At 37.3% G+C, this 23,437-nt stretch overlaps 1 protein-coding gene and 1 long non-coding RNA gene across 16 annotated transcripts in view; both read right to left on the reverse strand.

Annotated features, from left to right (window-relative positions):
- The window catches only part of LOC126764541 (endothelin-converting enzyme 2), a 1,258,369-nt gene that overhangs the window by 877,335 nt on the left and 357,597 nt on the right, over positions 1-23,437 (reverse strand). The gene's annotated exons all lie outside the window — the stretch shown is intronic.
- On the reverse strand, positions 1,179-11,513 carry LOC126764575 (uncharacterized). Its single transcript, XR_007668078.1, has 2 exons — positions 5,969-11,513; positions 1,179-5,915 (listed from the first exon to the last, which is right to left on the reverse strand). It is a non-coding gene; the product is annotated as an uncharacterized LOC126764575 (long non-coding RNA).

The raw sequence follows: 23,437 nt of genomic DNA on the forward strand, positions 1-23,437 counted from the left end.
GGTGCCTGTTTCAAATTTTATGTTTGCCATATAAATAACATGGAAAAAAAATCATTTTTTTTGTGGTGGGTATTGTGCGGAGGTTATTATATGTGCACGCGATGGCTGCCAGTAGGGATTTTTCGGAATCGATCTTCAGTAGTCGAAGTCGATTAAGAATCGATTCTTGACATTCGAAAAATCGATTATTTTACGAGAAAACTCGATTTTCGAGTAGAATCGGAATCGAGTTTACCATCCCTACTGGCAGCCATCGCGTGCACATATAATAACCTCCGCAGAATAACCACCACAAAAAAAAATTATTTTTTTTTCCATGTAATTTATATGAAAAACAGAAAATTTGAAAAAAGGCACCTCTTAATATTAATATTAAGAGGTCATCTTATGAGTGACTTGTTTTTTTTACACATTTTGAAAGTTTTGAGCCTGTTTTTCAGTTGAAAAAAAAGGTTGCCTCAAAATGGCACACCCTAATGTACATACGTACGTATGTGCTGATGTTTTGTGCAATTGAGAGCTCGTTGAAGAGATCAATGCGCTATTTACATAAGTATGCATGAATTGTTTGTATGTTTAGGATTATAGTTAAGTTCTTAAGCATTTGATGTGCGGAACACATAGAGCGCGACATACTGCAAGCGACAGCTGCTATTAAAATACACATGTTCTTATGGATACAGTTATGAAGTTGTGCAGCTGCCTCAATAACTGTGTCCTTAAGAACGTGCGTATTTTAATATTTGATAGATGTCACTTGCAGTCCGCTTTTGTAAGCAATCCTGCTTGGTTTTGTTTGTCAAAAAACAAGGGTTATTGCCGGATAATTGCCAAAGTGGACTTTGTAAAAACTGTATATTTATTTTTAATGTAATAGTTTAATATTACATATATTACCCAATGTAGGGTATATAAGGAGTGGCAGATTCTATGCCGTATGTAAGTATCAGGTACGCTTCTATACTATTGCAAGGAGAGGGCGAAACGGAAATGTTAATGTGCAGGAATTTACATATGCACTTTTGTATATATGTACGTACATATGTACATATGTTACAAACATTCAAGCTTATTATGCTCTTTATAAATATGCTTTGGTTTGCCCATATGTATGTATATTAAAATATGTGCATATGTATGTATGTAGATATAATATGCAAATTAAAAACTCCGTTTAGTTCTCGTGGGCAACTACGGGCAACTGCCCGTGGTCAACTCCCTGTGGTCAACTGCCTCGTTTTCTTTATTACATTTTCTTAAATATGTACAATATTTTGCTTAAGCCTAGATACAAATATTAATCTTACATTCTAGGAAGTATATCTACAATCCACTTGAGATAGGGCATATGTAGGACATATGTTCCAAGTGGGAAGATTCATCTTACAATCTATGAGTTACATTTTTGGACCACCTAAGGCGGACAGTATTAGCAAAGTACACATAATGTTACTTACGGATACTTAATACGGACCATATGGGTCGTAAGTGTCATGTTACATATTTATGACAGATAAAGAATATGTTCATGTAATGTGAACTGGTGGTATTAACTCCCCCACCTCTAAATTGAAGCGTCCCGATTCAAATGGATATATAGTAGTACGTGAGGCTATAGACTATTTTATCAATTTGAACAGTACTATTTTGAAATCTTAATTTATTTAAATTTGACTCTTAAATATACTTTCGATATATTTTATATTATTTTTGACTTCTAATTATTTTTTGATGGAAGTGTTTTTATATATGACATCTTTTATTGTATTATTGCCTGAATACATTTCAGCAATTTTTTCTTTTACATTTAGGGTTTTCTCAAGTCGCATAAAGTCATAAGTTATAACGATTCGAAAACATAACATTGAGAATTGTAAATGTGTAAACTCATTTTTGTATGAAATCTAACAACATTTTTTTTTTAAGCAAGTGTAAAAATTTATAATTTTACGATTTTACGATGCTTTAAGATGGCTTGTGAGTACCCCAATTATTGAAATTATTTATTTAAAATATCAGTACCTCCTTTTTTGGAGTATATTCTTTTATTTTATTGTCGGTATTATCTTCGACTGGCGTCTTAGGATTTTCTAGTCCCAAGTATTTTAAATTTAGTATTTTTATATTCTATTTGGCTTTTCGCCATTCTTTTTTGTTTTATTATACCGGTAAAATCTTCGGCTGGCGTTGTTGAACTTTTTGTTCCACAATTTTAAAGTATTTTTTTATTTTTAGTATTGCCGGTACTTTCTTCGGCTGGTGCCTTAAGATTTTTTTGTTCAAAGTAATTTAAATTTTGAATTTTTATATTTTGATTTACATATATATATTTATATTTATTCTATATATTTTTCCATTATTTTTTTGTTTTATTTTGCCGGTATGAACTTCGGCTGGCGTTGTAGAACATTTTCGTTCTACAATATTTTGTATAATTCTTCTTTTTACTCTGCTGGTATGAATCTTCAGCTGGCGTTTTAGGACCTTTTTGTCCCAAAATATTTTTTTTTTTAATAAAATATTGCCGAAAAAATCTTCGGCAGGCACTTCAGGAGTCTCTGCTCCCAAAGAATTATAGTTTTTTTCCTTTAAATTTATTTTTCGGTTTTGTTTGTTTTTTTTTATATATATTTGTGAGTTTCATGAAGCAAATTAATACTCACAATAAACAATTTTTATACTTAATTTAATTAATAAATACATATGTATAAGCCTTACTTACAACTAATTTTTTGTTGCTGCTTCTACTGCTGCTGTTGTTACTGTTGCTATTGCTGCTGTTACTACTGTTGCGGCTATTGTTGACTTTGCTGCTGCTGTTGCTTTTTAAGTTGAATTTTGGCGGTTGGTTGTGCAATGGTCGTCGTTGGCGGCCGTGTGCGAGGTTTAAATGAAATCAATTTTTTGGTGAAATTTCTGATTTACAGAATTTTTTTATTTATTTGTTTTTATGTAGATAGTTTATAGATCCACGCACTTTCTTCTATTTGTTTGAAATTTTCAAAAATTTTCACTTTCAGTTTTTGGTTTTTCAATTCACATTTTAAAATCACTTTATTTGTGAAACTGCTGTAGTTTTTTCTTTCTCAATTTTACTTATTTTTTCAATTGTTGTAACGCGTACGTTAGCTTGTTTTTCGCTCGTAATCCGTATAGACGTGGCGCGTTCGATAGGCAGTTGGCAAACACTCGAATTTTTTTTCAATTGTGGCGCTGAGATTTTTTCTTATGTCTCTTAGCGATTTTTATTTTGCCGTTAATTGCTTTGCGCGCTTCTAATTACCACCGTACGCTTTGAGTCGACTTCGCGATACTTGTTTGCGTTTTTTGAACTTTTTTTTTACTTTTCTCCTCAATTGAGGATACTTGATTGTTTTTCAAACGGTAACACGGGGATTTTTTGTCCCCTTAAATGGTTACCGCCGAAATTTATTGTTACATTTTGGTCCGCCAGAGATTATTTCATCTCCTGGCAGCATCGCCAATTAAAAACTCCGTTTAGTTCTCGTGGGCAACTACGGGCAACTGCCCGTGGTCAACTCCCTGTGGTCAACTGCCTGTGGTCAACTCGTTTTCTTTATTACATTTTCTTAAATACAATATTTTGCTTAAGCCTAGATACAAATATTAATCTTACATTCTAGGAAGTATATCTACAATCCACTTGAGATAGGGCATATGTTCCAAGTGGGAAGATTCATCTTACAATCTATGAGTTACATTTTTGGACCACCTAAGGCGGACAGTATTAGCAAAGTACACATAATGTTACTTACGGATACTTAATACGGACCATATGGGTCGTAAGTGTCATGTTACATATTTATGACAGATAAAGAATATGTTCATGTAATGTGAACTGGTGGTATTAACTTGCATGCATTAAGTAAGTATGTATGTTTGTTCTCTTTTCGTCTCGTTTTTATTTTTTATGTTATAATTCGAACTTGGCCTTTGCTACTTATAATAATCCTGCTTAATTTTTTTGTTTAACATAAGAGGTGTTGCTGGAAAATAGTTGCAAGTAAATACTTGTTAAATGAGTGTGTTTTGAGAATACAAATGTGAGATTATGTAGGCATCAGGAAATATACAGTGGCTCACATCGTAAGTCGGGGTAAAAATTAAATTAAATGGATAAAATGCTGGTTTTGTTTCGAAGTTATTTATTTACACATATTTTATAATACAAAATAATTTGATATTTCCATTTAAACATAAAGGAAATAGAAATCAATACATAGAAATTCAATAAAAGAACATGGCCACACTGAAAGGGACTTACTTTTCTTAACTAAGTATATCGGCTATGTTTTTCCTTTTAAATAATGATGAACCACTAATTTACGCTTCTCACATGTGGATTGTTTTATTTTACGTCCCATTTTAAAAATAATAAAAAAAATAACGAAATATAAGGTTCACCTACCAAAACGAAGATTAAAACTAAAAAAATATTTATTTACAAAATTCTAACAGTAAATACTTCTGTCTACTTCGTGCGCATAATTTGCCCGACTTTCAGTGTGACCGTATTTATAAGGAAGTTTTGAATGGGGTACCGTCATATTTACATGTGTTTATGAAATATGTTTTTACAATACTAAGTTTTATCATTAGTAAGTATATAGAATCGATAAATACTGAAAAAAATTTTACATATTTTAAATAAACAAAGAATATTTGTCAATTGTTTGCCAGACTTACGATGTGAGCCACTGTACAATTAATTTTGTAGACATATTTCGATATATACATATATGTACATACATATAGTAAAATTAGTCGAATAAATGTCCCGTCTTATTGATTAAGGACAACGCACAAATCCCTAATAAATTATGCCCCTATTGCGGTTTTCAACCCAACTGCATTTCAGTCGAAGTTTAAAAATTCGGTATTGCCAACTTCAACTCAATCCGTCAAAAAAAATTGCGGTTGAAGTATGATCGAACTTCAATTTTTTTGGTATTGCGGTTTTCAACTCTGTACAAGTGGGGTTGACTAGTATATAAATAAACTTCAACTGCTTAATAGCAGTTGAAGTTCAACATTCGTGCAGTGAAATACAAAAAAATATTAAAGAAAAATGGAGGACGGGTAAAATAACTATTTTAATTAATGTTAAATTATTTTTAATTAATATTTTTTATAAATTTTTAGAAAAAATAAAGTTGCAACAAAAAAGCAATTCGAAAAATTGGTGGAGTTAATGGAGAAGTTTCCAGAAGTAGGAAGAGGAAAGCCACAATTTGGAAACAATAAATTCAAATTGAGGTGCATCGCCTCAAAATTGCTAAATTAAAATCTTCGCAAAGATTTTTTTTTGGTTATTTAAGACACAAAGTAATATTTTTTTTAATTTTATTTTTTATTATTCTGGAATGAAATGATATGTTATATGTTTGTACCATAGTTTAAGTTTACATTAATAAATTAAGTGATATTGTTATTTAATGAATTTATTTAAATAAAATTTAAATATATGCCTGAATAAATACCACATTAGAAAGAATAAATGAAATTTAATATTTTAATTATTTAGAGGGAAGTCATAATATTATTGCGAATTATTCGAGCCGTATCCTCTTTTTCTCTTTCTATGTCCAAAACATCATTGGTCATTGTAGTATTTGAAGTGGATGGTATTTCTTCCGGAGATTCCACTTGAAAGTGTTGGCAAATATTGTGCAATGCGCAACAAGCATTCACAATTTACGTAGCCTTTTCAGGAGTGTAATGTAAACCTCGTACAGATAAAAGACATCGAAATCTACTCTTGAGTACACCAATTGTCCGCTCTACAATATTCCGGACCTTTGAGTGTACTGTATTGTAGCGTGCTTGGGGTGAAGAAGCTTCCGCCATGCGATAAGGCGTCATTAAAAATTTGTGCAGAGGATAGCCAGCGTCGCCTCAGAAATTACATTACTCCACTTATTTAGCAATAAATACGATAAAGTCTTACCCAAGATCCAAGTGTTATTCTGTATGTTGTTCTGTAAATGCACTTTCAAATCGCTAACATTGAAAACAAAAGAATCATGATTTGCGCCTGCATGCCTAGCATCCACATACCGAATAGACATTTTATAATCGCAAAGATAAAAATTTTAAGAAATTATACCATTTTGTTTCTAATATAATTCAGATTTTATACATACAATCATCACGTTTAAACTGTAGTAGCCCTTTCTGTTAAGATAAAGATGTTGCACTTCTTTTCTTGGTGAAATTATGCGAACATGAGTTCCGTCGATGCAACTACTCCCGGGAAAGCACTTTTTGAATAAAATGAAACTTTTGAAGCGTTTTGCTCCTCCTCAGTCATTTGAATTTTAATCCATCGGGCACAAATATGTACGTTGTTCAATTATATTTATAACCTCTTTAATTACTAAAGATATCGTAGGTTGCGCCAACCCAATGTTAAAATCATTTCCACTGCATTTTTGATAACCACCGTCAGCAAGGAAACGCAGAGTTGCGCATAATTTTAATATAGGAGGTATGGCCGTTCCTCGCAGACGTTATTTAATCGAAAATAACTTATGAATCTGCAACAAATATTATTTAAAAGCAACTCAATTGTGAAAAAACTATGGCTTACTTTGCATTTGGAAGCTCCAATGGATTTGAGTGATCACGAAGGCTTTTTCGTATACGTAGCACATCAATTTTGCCCCCAGTATTTTCGTGTTTTTAATATAAATCAAAACTTATATCCATTTTTTATTTATTGTTTATTATATGTGTTTACTCACTTTTTCGCGAGCGACAACTGAATTCAATTGTTTAAATATGTCGTTTACAAAATTTTAGCTGTTTCACTATCTGTCAAATTTCACTTTCTTAGGTTGGCAACGCCAATCATACTTCGACTGAACTTAGTTGAAGTTCGCAATACCGAAAAAGAGTTTGGTTGATCTCAAGTTGAGTTGCCTTAACTTCAATTCGACCAAGTCGGGTTGAAAACCGCAATAGGGGCATTAAACACAGACACAGAATTCCGAGTGCACGTCTTTATTATTTAAGATTCGGCTTAAGACTGCCTTTTGGGTGAACATAGAATCTTAACAATACTTACTATTGCTTATTTGTTTATGTTAAGTATACTATACTGGCTATTGGTTATTTGTTTATGTTATGTGAGCAAGACCGCCCAGAAACGTTCATAGTTACATTTGATATTTAATTAAGTTTAAGCTGCTGGACCGCGAAAAACGATGCGCAGTTTTATATTTTATTTGTTTATTTAAAAGTGGCTGTGCCACAGTAATTGGATTCATTTAAGTGGAGTGTGAAATGAATATGTCACTTTCAATTAGGTTGAGTGTGAAGTGAATACGTCACTCCTCCCCCCTTAAAAGGCAACCTATTCTTTAGGCTGGGTTTTCTCGCTCGATATTTTGAGGCTGCTAATGAATTTCTTTTCTTGATCGTATTATTTTTTTATACAGAAGTATATGTATATTTGAATTTATATGTTTTGGAATAAAGTGTAATGTAACCAAAGCCAGAATAATAATTACAAGTATTTTGTAGAGTGTAGTATTGTTTTGTTATATCAATTTTATCACGTCTTTATGTTTTAACATTTTAATTTTAGTTAGGTTTAGTGGGGGGGATGTTAAGTCAATTTCTGGTTTTAAATCATTTTCGCTTAAAATGATGTTTTCAATTTCTACCTTACATTGTATTACTTTTATAATTTTGTTGCCATTTATCTTAAGGTCGTCATTTAAATTTTGACAATCTTGTTTGATGGTAGTTTTAGTTAAGTTCCACGTAATAATTACATTTGGTTCTATATATTTAATAATTTCGGATGTGGAAACCGGTATAAAATTGCAAATTGGGTTCTTACGTCTAATTATATTTGTGATGCACTCGCTATTTATTTCTTTACTTTCTTGGTTATAAACTTTATTGTCCTTTTCAAAGTATGAGTGGGTGTTTGAGTAATCTAACTGATAACCATTATGATCGGGATAGGGAATTACTTGAATTGTGTTGATTAATTCGTAATGAATGTATATATAATGTGAATAATAATTCATTATTTTAATGATTAATCCAGGTGGATGTTTTTATTAGTAGTATGTTTTGGCTGTTAACGTTACTTAGTTTGTCGTAGTTTAGTAAGTTTGGTTTAAACAGTCCCAGTCGCGAAAGCTGCATTTCCATTTCCAAGTCTTCAATATATTCAAAAAATTGCATGAGTTCGTAAACGAGTGTATTAATATTGTTTCTGTTATTTTCAAAATGTTTAATTCTCAGTAGTCCATCATTTAGCAATTTTATAACGTCGTTAAATTCATGCTTTGTAATTGAATTTTCAGCGACAGCGTTTAATTTCTTTTGAATTATTTCTCGATCAGATTCGTCAAGTGTACCGAAAAGATATTTGAAAGCGGAGCCTACAATGTTAAGAAGGCCTCGTTTTTGTCGTTGTTCCCTATGCAAAGTTATTCCACTTAATTATTTTATTAGTTTATTGTATAAATATTTTATCTGTGGTGTGTCTGTACTGTTTTGAATTTTATTGCCAAAATATGTCGATATTGTAGTGATTTCTGTTAAGTTGATTGTCAAACATGGTGTTCGAACACTGATGGCATTTGAATTGGTTTGCTAGAAAAAAGGAGCATGGTTATCTCCTATCGGTATAGATGTTGTTTATTTGAATTTGTTGGTCATGGCTTATGGTGAATAATAGGATTAATATCGTCAATGTTCGCCGGGAACCTGTGGAATTGGGATTTCATTAATTTTTTCGTTTTTTAAACTGTGTTTGGTTATAGTTAGTTACTCAATTTCGGTTAGTTATTTTGTAATGGTCAGGGTCAGTTTGTTCAACATTTTTATTTTCCTTAAATGGATTTTCTAATTTTCCTTTCTGAAGAGGGCTCTTTCTGTATCTAGTGTCAATGTTGTATTCTTGTCGGTCATCATTTATTTTGTTTATTTTTTGTTCTTTAATTTTTGGCGTGTCTAGTGTTGGTTGTCCGGCGTACAGAAATATGTGGGCAGGTGTCTCTCCAGTAATGTCATGCTTGGTTTTGTGATTGTATATGTAAAGAATACTTTCCATTTTGCCTAATTTAAGTTCATTGTCATTGGAGGAATTGATTATGCGAATTTTTTCATTTATTGTTTTGTGCAATCTCTCAACATCTGCTGCTCCCGTCTTTGCTGTATTTAGTTGTAATTCAATGTCCTCGCTTTCTACCCATCGCTTAAGAGAAAGACTGGAGAATGCACCGTCCCTATCTGATTTTAACAGTATGGGTTTGCCCAGTTGGTTAAAAATATACACAAGCGCATTTTCGCATTCAGTACAATCTTTTGTTTTAATTTGTTCAAGATTGGCGAATTTCGAGTAGGTGGCTATGCAGGTAATGACAAAATGTTTTAGTGACCCAAAATATGGCGAGTAATTCTTTTTCGATGGCGCTGTAATTTAATTCATGGTCATTTAATGTTCTACTTATAAAAGTTATAGGATGATTGTTTTGGGAAAGGACCGCTCCAAGAGCAAGGTTGCTTGCGTCTGTAGTTAGTACGAATGTATTTCAAAATTTGGAAGTTGTAAAATTGGTTCATTTGTTATTAATGTTTTTAATTTTTCGAATGCCTCCAAATATTCATAATTCCTTGTGTCTATTTTTTGCTCCTTTCTTTTAGATAACGGGTCATTGGTTTTTCTATATCGGCGTAGTCTGGAATAAATTTAAATTTTCTTTGACTTTAGTTGGGATTGGATATGAGGCTATTGCTTTGACTTTGAGAGGATTCGGTTTTATTTCATCAGGTGTTATGAGGTGACCAATAAAGGTGGCTTCTTTTTTCAGGAATTCGCATTTATCTAATTGCAATTTTAAATTTGCTTCGGACAACTTTTCAAAAACTAACTGCAATGAGTTCAGGTGTTCATCGAGAGATGTGGAAAATATAATTATATAATCCAAATAAACCAAACAATGTTTGGTCGAAAATGCAGTCTTTTGTATGAATTCCGGGTTCATTCCTATTTGGTGAAAACCTCTAGCTAAGTCTATTGTGGTAAAGTACTGGCTTTTTCCCAGTTTTCCAAGTATTTCATCCCTGTTGGGCATGGGATATCTATCGGGAATCGTTATCTGTATTTTATTTTACCCGAAGCATGGGGTTTCTTGGATACAACCCAAGTAGGGCTATTGTAGGGTGAGTTGCATTCTCTAATAAGTCCCTGTTCAAGCATTTCCTGTACCTGATTTTCAACTACTATTTCATGAATTTGTGCAAATGGGTATTGTTTCGAATAAATAAGAGAATTATGTGTTGTATTAATTACATGTTTAATTGTATTTGTAAATGTCAAACGATTGCCTTCCAAATACTGAAGCTTTTTAAATTTTTTAAGTAAATGTTTTAATTTGGATGTTTCTTCTTGATTAAGATGATCCAATTGAAATATTGAAAAATCTATTTTTTTTATAACTGTGGGAATTAAATTTTCGTATGAATCTGGTCGATTTTGGGTAAAGTAAAATTGATCTATGTCTGTGTCAGAATCTACCAACTGGTATGTCTTATCAAAAAGTGAAATTGTCTGAGGTTTATAATTTATAATAGCTTGTGCTTTGTTGAGGAGTTTACTGCCAATTAACATATCGTAATCTTTAGAAAAATCATGCAAGTAAAATTGTTCGGATGTTCCAAATATGTTGTTACTGGGTATGGTAACGGAATTTTAAAGTATCATGGAGCCGTTAGATGTTAAAACTTTGCATTCTACATTTTGGATTGGAAGAGAGAAAAAAATTTTTTGTATCATATTAATTGTGGATCCTGTGTCAATCAAGCATTTGTAAGTACAACATCTGTGCTTGATTTCTAAATATTGATATTTTCCGGGGCTGGTAATGAAAATTTTCGTCAAACTTAAGTTCATTTTGATCGGTTGGTGCTTCGCATAGTTCATTATTAATCCGATCCTGATATTGAATGTAGTCAGGGTATTCTTTGTCATAAAGTTCTTGATTGTTTTGTTCCTATTCTTGTAAGTCTTGTATTCTGAGTTCATGAAAGGACATTTTAGTTTGTTCACTGTCCGATGGCCTTGGTCATTTCATTCCATGTGTCCTTTGGATATTTGGGTTATTTAGTGTGGGTGCTTGTTGTGGTTGACGAGGTGAATTTTTATTAAAATTAAATTGGGGAACTGGGTCTCTGTTAAAATAGGGTTGAATGTTTGGGTACCTAATCGGTACGAAATAATTTTGTCTATATCCATGGGTGTATTGTTAAACATTTGCTGCTTTTGGATATTTCTGGGAGACTGCATGTATGAATTATAATTTGATTGCATTGGTTGTGGATATTGGGAGTATTTTGGTTGATATTGGGTTTAATTTAGGATTTTGAAACTTAATTTTATTTTGATAAATTCCCTCGTTTTGTGCTACATTAATCAATGATCTTAAATCTACAAATTCATGGTGAGCCAAAATGGTAAATAATTGAATTTGAAGTTTACGAATTAATACCTTTATTGAGTCCTAATCGCTTGCAAATAAATGACGAGGTTTGCTTCTAGGTGTAGTTTTGATACCAGCAGTTGTCGTCGTCTCTCAGCTTCCTCGCAAGCTCCCCTTGTAAGGTGTCTCGCGGAAGTTCTCCAACAATTTGTAGTGTGACGTCTAGGGTTTTTACTCCGCAATAAATCTATGCTTCAGGGCTGGTCAGTCTTCCAGCAGAATGCGCTGTTATCGTACGTCTTTCGTTTGGTGAAGCGATAAAATGCAGTCAACTCTACTGATAAAAGTAAAGAAACTTTCTGGTTCTCCCTTGAACGGGGGAATATCCTTTAATTGTCCACGGGCCTCACTGAGATTGGCCTCATTTAAAACTATAGCTGGTTGTGCCATTTTGTTGTTTGTTTTAATTTTTTTATTTCACTTTATTTATTTATTTCACCTTTTCTTATTCTCTAGTTTTTGTTGTTGTTTAAAAAAAAAAACACCGCGAAAATTTGTGCGCAGTTTTATATTTTATTTGTTTATTTGAAATGGCTGTGCCACAGTAATCGGATTCATCTAAGTGGAGTGTGAAATGAATATGTCATGTGCTGAACACATGGAGCGCGACACGACATGGCAGCACGACAGTGAACTGAAAATAGCGTCTTGAATCCTTCTACATGAACATTTGTAAGAAGCCAGCGACATACCATGTACACAAAACAACGCAGTTGTCCATTTTGTATGTACACAATTTCGTTGTCACTTCAATCAAATTTTAATATTTTGTACAAAGTGAAATTTTTTATGCAAAAATTAAGTAAATAGGTAAATATTTTTGTTTTAAATTATAAATTGTTATTACAAATGATATAATAGAGCTGTTTTATGCTTTTTTTTTGTAAAATAACGTCTGGTTTATTAAAGCTTTGAATAATTTTACATTTTACATATTAGTGGCATCACTCTACCTTATCTCCCTACTGTCAACTCTACTGTCGTTGGCAAATATATTGAAGTTAGCGAGAGCGACAACTGTCGGCCTGCAGTCGTGTAGTCGTGCAGCTGTCAAGGTAACTGTGTCAATAAGAATGTGTGTATTTTAATATTTGACAGATGTCGCGCTCAATGTGTTTAGCACATCACTTCCAATTAGGTTGAGTGTGAAGCGAATACGTCACTATATACAAGTATGTTGTACCAAACTGTTTACGCTTTTTTAAAATTAAATATAGTTGGTAGCAGTTTTATTATGTTGTTAAAATTGAAATACAGATTGTATTAGTGTGTAAGATCGTTTTTTTTTATATGTACATACATTGTGCGACAAAACTAAAGCACGGAATCTACATTGTCGGTATTTAAATTAAAAAATCTTACAATAGATGTTGCAGATATAAAAGGTTACTTTTTTATTGCCCGAATGACTGCCTTATCCTCTGGTTCGGTTGTTTTCTGCGGCGTTCCATCTCTATGCAACGTTCGGGGAACAATAATATGATTTACCCCAAATGGTTTTTGCAATAGTCATAACCGATCCTCTTTTCTTAAAATCCTTAACAAATTTTTCTCTAAAATGAGCAGAATACTTCTTTCGAGCCATTGACATATCTTTCAATTTAACACTGAATAAAGAACTGCTACTGAATATGCACTAATATTCTACTATTTAGTTAACAACTACACATATCTAAAACTTTACGATCATCAAAAACCGTTAGACAAGCAATTAATGTGAATTCTTAGTTATGTACTTTAGTTTTGTCGCACCCGATTTTTGGATTTCTTCATATAAAAAATTGTATAAATGTTTTTAATGAGTTGATTAGTTTAATTTAATAAAACATCATTTATTGCCTACTTTATGATTTTATTCAGTTAAATACCGACAAGGTAGATTCCGTGCTTTAGTTTTGTCGCACAGTGTATATGCATTTAATAAATTAAGATCAAATGGTATGAATACTCTCACTTTATTTTCCTCAGGGGGCTTTTTAGGAGGATGGTTGGTTCATTTTCGCGGAAATCCGCGACATGTTTATAGCCGTATACATCAACCATCCCAAGTTATCAAAAGCACAAAAATTGTATCACCACCGATACAAAGCCAAGCAAAGGGGATGTAGAGCAGGTCGCCTCCACGCTGGTGCATCCTGGGTAATGCTAAATGGCCTGCGGCCTTCACGGCCTTACAACTCCTAGACGACTTCAGCATTGAACTGGTTTTAGAGTAGGTTAAACTTATTTGGATCTGGTTGAACCCTGGGCTGGTGGTGGCGACATTCTGGCACCTGAGTATGATGGGGTGACACCCATCAGAAATGGCTGCTGGGCTAATGTCGCAACTGCCTCCGTCCCGTTAAAACCATGGCAGTCCTCACAGTACGTCTGTAAACAGGACTTTCGATTTACAAGTCCGAGTTAAGGTAGGCTAAGAGGATCTCGTGGAAGGCCTTCTGCGAAAAAGTGGAGGGCTGCCACGAGTCCTCTAGATTCAGGCGTATTCTCGCTAAAAACCCAGTGCCTCTGGGTTATCTCAAGGATGTAAACAGGAGGTGGGCCCTAAGCAGTGAAGATACACTTCAGTTGCTCCTTGATGCTCACTTCCCTAACAGCACGTCCTCTATGGCGGAATCTCTCGGAGAGTTGCATGCTGACTGCACGGCCTTTTCCGGCCTTCTGGATGAGCGACACTTGACATGGGCGAATAATTGCCCTACACACTATCGTGTCGTGGCTGGAGGAAGCCATCGAGGCTAAAGATTTCGCTGTTGGGACCTTCCTTGATATCGAGGGAGCTTTCAACAATGTCTTACCAGAGGCAGTCATAACTGCTATAGAGGGTCTTGGGGTTGAATCGAACCTCAAGCGCCTCATCTTTAGTCTTTTGTGTGACAGAGTAGTCGAAACAGAATGAGGCAGAGCGCGCGCGCGGCGCAATGTGAGCAGGGGAACCTCTCAGGGCGGGGTTCTTTCTTCTCTTCTATGGATCCTAGTCGTTAACGACCTTCTTAAGAAACTAGAGGATCTGGGCTGCCGGGTGATTGCCTATGCAGACGATGTAGCTCTTATGGTCAAAGGAAAGTTCCTTTACACCGTATACGAGCTGACGCAGGGGTATCTCGGCGTTGTAACAAAATGGGCGGTCGGATGTGGACTCGCCATCAACCCGAATAAAACAGAAATGGTTTTATTCAGTAGAAGATATAAGATCCCAGTGACACCTTTGCCGCAAATGGGAGGTATCCGCCTGCGACCGGCGGATAAAGTGAAGTATCTAGGGCTCATCCTGGATAAGAAGCTTTCTTGGAAGCCGAACATCGAGGAGAGAGCCAAAAAGGCATCGATTGCCCTCTACTGCTGTAGAGGAGCTATTGGCAAAAGGTGGGGCCTCTCACCGAAGGTGGTCCTCTGGCTCTATGATACCATAGTAAAGCCCATAATGTTCTATGGAGTCTTTATGTGGTGGAGAGCTCTACAGAAGACCACACTTGCTAAGAAACTCGTAAGCGTTCTACGGGCTGCGCTCATCAGCATGTGCGGTGCATTAAGGTCCACCCCAACCGTGGCACTTAATGCAATTCTGAACATAATGCCCGTGGACATCGCCGGAAGGTGTATGGCCGCAAAAGTGGCTATTAGACTCAGGGAATCTGGGTTTCTAAAGGAGCGTGTTTCTGCACACTCAGACATCCCTTACAAGCTTTGACTGCATACCGGATCATCTGGATCATGGAGTCGCCATATCCGAAGAGGGAGCTATGGGTGGGAAGGAGCCGTTGGAGGATAGGGGCAGTAAGCTTCTTTACGGATGGGTCAAAGCTTGGGGGGAAGGTTGGTGGAGGGGTTTACTGTCGGGAGCTCTCCATCAGCACTAGTTTCAGACTTCCCGACGACTGCAGTGTCTTCCAGGCTGAGGTTGCATCCATTAAGGTAGCAGCGGATCTGCTACACCGGAGGGTATCCACCTTCAGGGAAATGACCTTTCACTCAGATAGTAGAGCGGCGATACTAGCCCTGAATTCATTCACATTGCGTTCAGGGATGGTTGAGGAGTGTCTGGCTTCACTGTCCCTGGCGGCGACAGTATTTACTATAAGGCTTGTATGGGTGCCAGGCCACAGCGGAATAGCGGGTAATTGCAAAGCTGATGAGCTAGCAAGGAAGGGTACTCTAGAGTCACTATCGGTAGAATGGCAACAGGTCGGTGCTCCGGTGTCCTCTTGTGTCCTACTACTGGAAAACTGGGCGGATGCTTGGTCAACGCTGGGCCAGGACTGGTACTTGCGCGGTCGCAAAAGCTTTCTGGCCCAAGATAGATCACAGAAGATCTAACGATCTCTTCGCCCTCAGTAAGGCAAGCCTCTCTTTAGTAGTGGGGCTCTTGACAGGCCATTGCCTTATTGGCACGCATGCTGTAAGACTAGAAATCTTACCGGATGCCGCTGGCAAAAGCTGCTTAGAAGAAGATACGGCAGAAACTTGTCAGCACTTCCTTCTTGATTGTCCCGCATTCGGGAGGTTAAGACTTAGATATTTGGGGGCACATACCTTCAGACATCCTTCCGAACTGGTGGGAGTAGATATCAAGCGCATTTGTACATTTGTATCGGCCACCAAACGTTTTGCCGATCTTTAAGTCCGAATACGGGAGTTCTTTTTTCTATGGCATCACAAAGGACTACGTTTAGTCCACGTGCGATCTTAGATCGGCCATCCAACCTAACCTAACCTACAAAGCAAAAGGTCAAGCAGGCGTAATAGTCAAACAGTTCGCATTAAATGACTACAATTTCACTTTGGCTTGGGGAGCTCTAAAAGCAAGATATGAAGACGAAAGAATACTGTTCGAAAAACAAGTAACGCCACTATTAAAGTTCCCTTCAATTCAGAATGAAATAAATGAAGAATTCATCAAACTAGAATCCACTCTATCGAAACACAACTTTTGTGGAGGCAATCGTTACAAAAGAAGTGCCCAACGTGGCAGCAAATAAAAGATTTTCTGACTAATTGATATGAAATAGCGGAAAAAGTAGAGGTAAAAATAGTCAGAACAAAAAAAAAAAACCTCAGGAGAGCATAAACTTATATCTTGCGAGAAGTTTAAAAAACTAAAAATTCATTAAAGAAACAATTTTATCAGGTCAATAAGACTTTGCACAAATTTCCTGTCACATGCGCATACATATAAAAATTGCTAAAGCAAATTTACTTGCTTATATGGTCACAAAAGGTACCATTTAATGCTTCATTACAGCCATCCCATCTCACCCTAAATTAATAAATTACAAAAGTAAATCTCGAAAACCAAAATATCGAAAATTGGCAAGAAGCACCATGCTTCTCAAAGACATTAAAAACTCAAACGCTACACACACAGAAACAAAGTAGGATACTACTCCCCCACTACTTTTGGTTGGGCGTTGGGTGAGCGGTTTATCTCATTTAGCCCTCCCGGCCCCCCTAGGCGAATATTCAGCCTAGCAATCTCTGTAATTGTTGAAGTGTTGCCACTACGTTGCTAAGTCCAGTAGCGGAGCGATGCTGTGGCCCTTTCGGACGATGCCTGGTTGGTGCAACGCGGTGCGGACGCCATTGCTGGGGCTCAGGCCGGGCTGCAGTGGTTCGACGTAGTACCGCCCGGTTTGCTTGCCTTGATCTACCCGTGCTTGAGGCAGCTGGCCGACCTACATCGCGTCGTGGGGTCCTATGCAGCAACGTGTAGGGTGGTCTGCAATACGTGTGGCATAAATCGGCGGAAGCACAGTACTGCGTCACATGTGCATGCGGCAAACAGTTGAGGCAGTGCTCATGTGCCTGGGCAACACGCTGGCGTTGCGTCGGTGACAAGTCTTTAAAAAACCCACAGTGCTGTAGTCAGTGTTTCCGGCGACATAGTGGACATTGGATGCGATACCTCTCGGCTTGGGCGGATGGTGTTGATGGGGCTGTTCGTGAGCCACTACCAGAAGCGGTAGTCGATGTAATAGCATTGGTTGGGCGGGGCGTAGGAATAGACCCAGTACGTGCCACGTTGGTTGTCGCCCGAACAGTTAGTGTTGGGATAGTAGGCATGTCCACGTCCATCTTGATCTCTGTAAAAAATGGTATTTGAATATACATGGTAGTATATAAATAGAATGGGCGATTGTACCACGTTATGTGGCATGACTGGGTCGTATCGGGTGATTTTTTAAGAGCTTGATAACTTTTAAAAAAAAAAAAAACGCATAAAATTTGCAAAATCTCATCGGTTCTTTATTTGAAACGTTAGATTGGTTCATGACATTTACTTTTTGAAGATAATTTCATTTAAATGTTGACCGCGGCTGCGTCTTAGGTGGTCCATTCGGAAAGTCCAATTTTGGGCAACTTTTTCGAGCATTTCGGCCGGAATAGCCCGAATTTCTTCGGAAATGTTGTCTTCCAAAGCTGGAATAGTTGCTGGCTTATTTCTGTAGACTTTAGACTTGACGTAGCCCCACAAAAAATAGCATAAAGGCGTTAAATCGCATGATCTTGGTGGCCAACTGCCCATGCATCCCGAAAAATGCACTGTTTGGTGTGGTTTGTACGCTGGTGGAATCATTGGACCGTATTTTTTCAAAGATGCTGTTGGACGCAACGTTACGGTGAATGGCGATCGCTATCGCTCGATGCTAACAAACTTTTTGTTGCCAAAAATGGAAGAACTGAACTTGGTTGACATGTGGTTTCAACAAGATGGCGCTACATGCCACACAGCTCGCGATTCTATGGCCATTTTGAGGGAAAACTTCGGAGAACAATTCATCTCAAGAAATGGACCCGTAAGTTGGCCACCAAGATCATGCGATTTAACGCCTTTAGACTATTTTTTGTGGGGCTACGTCAAGTCTAAAGTCTACAGAAATAAGCCAGCAACTATTCCAGCTTTGGAAGACAACATTTCCGAAGAAATTCGGGCTATTCCGGCCGAAATGCTCGAAAAAGTTGCCCAAAATTGGACTTTCCGAATGGACCACCTAAGACGCAGCCGCGGTCAACATTTAAATGAAATTATCTTCAAAAAGTAAATGTCATGAACCAATCTAACGTTTCAAATAAAGAACCGATGAGATTTTGCAAATTTTATGCGTTTTTTTTTTTTAAAAGTTATCAAGCTCTTAAAAAATCACCCGATAGTATTGACCGACCATTTCTGTAATTTTTATTGTTATGTTTAACGGTTTGTTGCGGATTGCGGTTTTATTAATTTACTTTCGTTGATTGATTGATTATATTTTCATTTATCGGATTTTCGTCATTATCCGCGGTTCGTAGAAAGCATAATTTGACCTGCGGTCTAGTTAGTATTCCGCTTTGAGTACGGAGATCAACTACCCGTCTGACCGTCTGAACCATAATGGAGCTTTTCTATGCGACCAAGTCGCCACTCGGTAGGTGGGAGGCAATCATCGTTAATAAGTACACAATCTCTAAGCTTTGGCGCATTTTCTGATGTTTTCCATAGATACCTCATGTGGAGGTCCTTTAAATAGTCTTCTTTCCATTTGCGGCCGAAATTATGATGGAGAATTTTAATTCTCTCCCATCGATTTAATAAGGATAGCGACTCCACGCCTGGCTCAGGTGTGGCCAGAATGGGTGCTCCTTTGAGAAAGTGCCCTGGAGTTAAGGCTGTGAGATCTGAGGGATCTTGCGAGAGTGTTGTGATTGACCGGGAACTGAGAACGGTCTCAATGCGAATTAATAGTATTGTAAATTCTTCGTAATTAAATTCCAGCTACCCTTTTTAACTGGGATTTGAAGCTTTTTACATCTGATTCCCATAAACCACTCATATGAGGAGCTCTTGGGGGGATGAATTGCCAATTAATGCCATGGGGAGCGTACTTTTGTACAATCTCAGGGGAGACTTGTTTAATAAAGTCCACAAACTGTTTTTCTGTGGCTCTTTTGAGCCTCGATAAAGGTTTTTCCATTGTCGCTCATAAGTTTGGACGGAAAAACTCGTCGTCTAACGAAGCGAGAAAATGCCGCGAGGAAAGCCTCTTTTTTCAGATTAGTACATAGCTCGAGGTGCACTGCTTTTGGTGTAAACTAGACAAAGACAGCAACGTAGCCTTTCATTAGTGTGGGAGCCCTAAGCAAGGACGCCTTTATCTGAAAAGGCCCAGCAAAATCGACACCTGTAATAGTGAAAGTCAGAGCGAAGTTGCAGCGTTCCGGTGGAAGTGCTGCCATAATCTGCGTCCTCATTTTCTGTTTGTGCATAGTGCAGATCTTACACATGAAAAAGCACTTTTGATTTGAGGCTTAAGTCAAGGAATATAGAACTCTTGGCGGATTATATGTTGCAATAGGCGATGTTCCGCGTGCAATATTAGTATATTACATTAGTATTAGAGTGACTACATACAGTTTCCTATTTTTTCTTATTATCAGATAGTAAAATTTATATCTCGCTTCCAACTACTTAAAAAATATATTGTTCATCATTCTTATTTTTCCGAGTAACAAACGAAAAAAAAAGTTTGCCTTTTCTAGCTCTATGTGCGTCAATATATCGCCTTGGGAAAACAGCATGGGTTCTCCCTTCACTCTAATTTTGAGTCGCTTGACGAAATTGAACATGTAAGCGATTACCCTGAGTGCTCGGGGATATGATGAAAATCGCTCCAGGATGTCAGTATCATCCAATGTCGTGTGAAAGTAGTCGATTTTTCGACTTTCTGGGGCAATTATAGGCGATCGTGGCCAAGAATCAGGGGATTCTATTAACCATCGGGGACCGTTCCACCAAAGAGTGGTGGTGGCAAGGTGCATAGGCTTGCACCCTCTTGTACCTAGATCGGCAGGATTGTCAGCACTGGCTACGTGTCGCAAAGTGGCTGATCCAACTAGGTCAAGGATTTGAGACGTTCGACTGGATACTAGTTTGGCTAGTAGTAGCGCACCACATATTCCAGTCGTTGCAGACTTATAGTTTTTAGCGGAGCCACCTTTGCCTTGGCTACTGGTAGGTGACGGGTGGTCGCTGTGTCGGATTGTGTGCGCACATAGATGGTGGCACAATATGCCTGTTTAGAGGCATGACAGAAGCCATGTAGTTCGACTTTGTGCTCTGGGGCATAATTTATCCATCGTGGGATCTGTATCTGTGAGATATCATTCAGATTACCCGCGAACTGGGACCACTTGTCTAAATGAATTGGTTTCACTTGTTCATCCCAGCCATTTCCGTCCTTAATTCTTTTATTAGAATTTTAGCTTGTATCACAATTGGCGAAAGCCATCCTGCGGTGTCGAAAAGTTTTGCCACCGAGGATAAAATTTGCTTCTTTGCTATAGATGATAGCGCGGATATTGACTCTTTAGTGTATGAAAACTGGCCAGATATCGCATTCCATTGTATTCACAAAGTTTTTGCTGTGCTTTCCCTTTCGAATTTAAGGAAATAGATTTTCTTTTGGTATGTTTTTTAAAATATTAGGGTGGTTCGCCGTTATCTTTTTTAACGGAAACCCTGCTGTATTGAGCGCTTGCGTCACTTGTGCTAGTGACTCGTATGCCTGTGGAAGACTGTGGCTTCCAGACAGAATGTCGTCTACATACGTTTGTGGTTTCAACACTTGTGTTGCCAGAGGAAATTCTGACTTTGACTTTCTGCCAGTTCGTGGAGTATACGAATGGCTAGGTATGGAACACAGTTTACGCCAAAGGTAACTGTTTTTAATTTATAGTCACGTATTGGACTATCGGGAGATTTTCGGAAAATAATTCGCTGAAAATCTTGATCATCTTTATATACGACTATTTGTCGATACATTTTTTCAACATCCCCATTGAAAACGTATATACGCCAATTTAATATGAGGAGCATTAAATCTGGATGAAGCCCCCTGTAAATATAATGCCATTTAGGGAATTCCCCGAACTTGATGATTTTGATGCATTAAAAACAACTCTTACCTCTGTGGTTTTTTTGTCTGGCTTTATTACTGCATGATGTGGCAGGTAAAATTAATAGCATTTACTTTTTATAATTTTTTCGCCAGGGCTGACTTCCTCCATGTGGTCTAAATGGAGGTATTCTTCTAAAACCCTATCGTATTCTGCTTTCAGCTCGCCTTTTTTAAGTAGGTTTTTTTCCATACTTAAAAACTGTTGGATAGCAGAGGTCCGGGAATGACCTAAGGCGAGTGTGTGGGGAAATTCTGGCTTTAGTGGTAGTCGAACGACGTACCGGCCATTATCTATTCTAGTAGTTGCGGATTTGTAAAAATCCTCATAATTTCGATCCTCTGGGGTTGTGATATATATGGTGGGGAGTTCTTTTAACTCCCAAAATTTCTTCAGTTGTGTATTGAGGTATTCGTTTGAGATTTTCTCAACTTGAGTTGTCATTGTTGTGATTGGTTCCGCAACTAGTCCACTTAGGACCCATCCGAAAATGGTATTTTGCGGCAGAAGTGTTTTTGTAATTTTCTCAACAACTTCGAGCATAATTTATGGTATGAGATCGTTGCCTAATATGTAGAATGTCTATTTGAGCAGGAGTGTTGCAGTTGGGGTCTGCTAACTTAAGGTGTGAAACTTTTTGCAAATGCTTGCTATTTATATGATAGCTGGGAAGCTTGTTTGTTAGTTGCGGTAAGACTATAGCTTCTGCTTGAATGCGCTTATCCGCTTGGGGGGAAATAAGGGTAATGGGGCAGATTTTGTTTGAGTTTTGTACTACTCTTCCGCCCATTCCTGTAATTTCAAAATTGGCTAGTTTTGTTGGCAGTTGTAGCGTACTTTGAGCCCTAGACGCTATAAATGATCAATGAGATCCTTGGTCTATTAAGGCCCTAAGTTCTCCTCGGTGCTCGATGGAGACCACTGCTGTGGTCTTGTTGAAACCACATGTCAACCAAGTTCAGTTCTTCCATTTTTGGCAACAAAAAGTTTGTTAGCATCGAACGATAGCGATCGCCATTCACCGTAACGTTGCGTCCAACAGCATCTTTGAAAAAATGGCGCTACATGCCACACAGCTCGCGATTCTATGGCCATTTTGAGGGAAAACTTCGGAGAACAATTCATCTCAAGAAATGGACCCGTAAGTTGGCCACCAAGATCATGCGATTTAACGCCTTTAGACTATTTTTTGTGGGGCTACGTCAAGTCTAAAGTCTACAGAAATAAGCCAGCAACTATTCCAGCTTTGGAAGACAACATTTCCGAAGAAATTCGGGCTATTCCGGCCGAAATGCTCGAAAAAGTTGCCCAAAATTGGACTTTCGAATGGACCACCTAAGACGCAGCCGCGGTCAACATTTAAATGAAATTATCTTCAAAAAGTAAATGTCATGAACCAATCTAACGTTTCAAATAAAGAACCGATGAGATTTTGCAAATTTTATGCGTTTTTTTTTTTTTAAAAAAGTTATCAAGCTCTTAAAAAATCACCCGATAGTATTGACCGACCATTTCTGTAATTTTTATTGTTATGTTTAACGGTTTGTTGCGGATTGCGGTTTTATTAATTTACTTTCGTTGATTGATTGATTATATTTTCATTTATCGGATTTTCGTCATTATCCGCGGTTCGTAGAAAGCATAATTTGACCTGCGGTCTAGTTAGTATTCCGCTTTGAGTACGGAGATCAACTACCCGTCTGACCGTCTGAACCATAATGGAGCTTTTCTATGCGACCAAGTCGCCACTCGGTAGGTGGGAGGCAATCATCGTTAATAAGTACACAATCTCTAAGCTTTGGCGCATTTTCTGATGTTTTCCATAGATACCTCATGTGGAGGTCCTTTAAATAGTCTTCTTTCCATTTGCGGCCGAAATTATGATGGAGAATTTTAATTCTCTCCCATCGATTTAATAAGGATAGCGACTCCACGCCTGGCTCAGGTGTGGCCAGAATGGGTGCTCCTTTGAGAAAGTGCCCTGG

The sequence above is a fragment of the Bactrocera neohumeralis genome, unplaced genomic scaffold (genome assembly GCF_024586455.1).
Source record: "Bactrocera neohumeralis isolate Rockhampton unplaced genomic scaffold, APGP_CSIRO_Bneo_wtdbg2-racon-allhic-juicebox.fasta_v2 cluster09, whole genome shotgun sequence".
Taxonomy (NCBI): domain Eukaryota; kingdom Metazoa; phylum Arthropoda; class Insecta; order Diptera; family Tephritidae; genus Bactrocera; species Bactrocera neohumeralis.